A 1051-nucleotide genomic window follows, 5' to 3' on the forward strand; every position below is an offset into this window, starting at 1 on the left:
TTGTTTTGACAATCCCGCTTTTTATGAAGGTCCCACAAAACCCAGAATATCCCTGAGAAAGTGAATGAACACCCTAAGGATGACAAAGGACCTCTGGGCAAGTTGAAGTGGGTGAGGCAGGATGAGGTGAATGACCAGACATGAGGGACACCCTGTCATGGTTGTTCGTGGGATGCTCCCAAAAAGCCACGGCACAGACTCAGTGGTTTGGATGTGCCTGGCCAGGGACATTAAATCTTAGGTAGTGACTCAAGAAGGTTGTTCATGGCGCCAGTGACCAGAGGTGTCCCCCACAGTGGCTTCTGAACTGTATTATTCCTGTGGTGTACTCTCAGCTGTGCTCGCCCTCACCAGCCTTCTATAGTTCCTGTCCGATTGCCAAATTGGCCACTCTGTGAGCTCCCGCTGCTCTGTCTCTTTAAATTAGCCACAGTAGGGGTGTCTGGGTGGCTCAGTCAGGTGAGCAGTTAAGTGTCTGACTTTGGCTAGAGTTATGATCTCCCAGTTCGTGGGTTCAAGCCCCCTGTCGGGCTCTGTGCTGACAGCTCAGGGCCTGGAGCCTGCTTTGGATTCTGTGTCTCCCTCTCTCTCTGCCCCTCCCCCCACTCATGCTCTGTCTCTCTCTCTCAAAAAATAAACATTAAAAATAAATAAATAAATTAGCCAGAGTGAGCTTTTGAATTTTGCAATGAGGAATCCTCGTGGCTCTAAGCTCTTTTAGGAAATGTAAGGGGAACAGGTTTGTTGGGAGACAGTTCTCCATGGGTCTTTTGCATTTCTGCCTGTCTCACAAATAGAGGCACGGACTTTTCAAGGATGTTTATATAGTGAACAACCTTTGGAAGATAGTGACCATGTCTCTCTCTGGAGCAGAGAGCAGGTTTGCTTGCTGCCCATTAGAAAAGACTTGTGTTCCAGGGCCCCTGGGAGGCTCAGTTGGTTAAGCGTCTGACTCTTGATTTCAGCTTAGGTCATGAACTCTTGGTTGTGAGACTGAGACCCGTGTCAGGCTCCCGTGGAGCCTACTTAAGATTCTCTGTCTCCCTCTGCC

This window comes from Leopardus geoffroyi, chromosome E1 (genome assembly GCF_018350155.1).
Source record: "Leopardus geoffroyi isolate Oge1 chromosome E1, O.geoffroyi_Oge1_pat1.0, whole genome shotgun sequence".
In the NCBI taxonomy this organism is placed as follows: Eukaryota; Metazoa; Chordata; class Mammalia; order Carnivora; family Felidae; genus Leopardus; species Leopardus geoffroyi.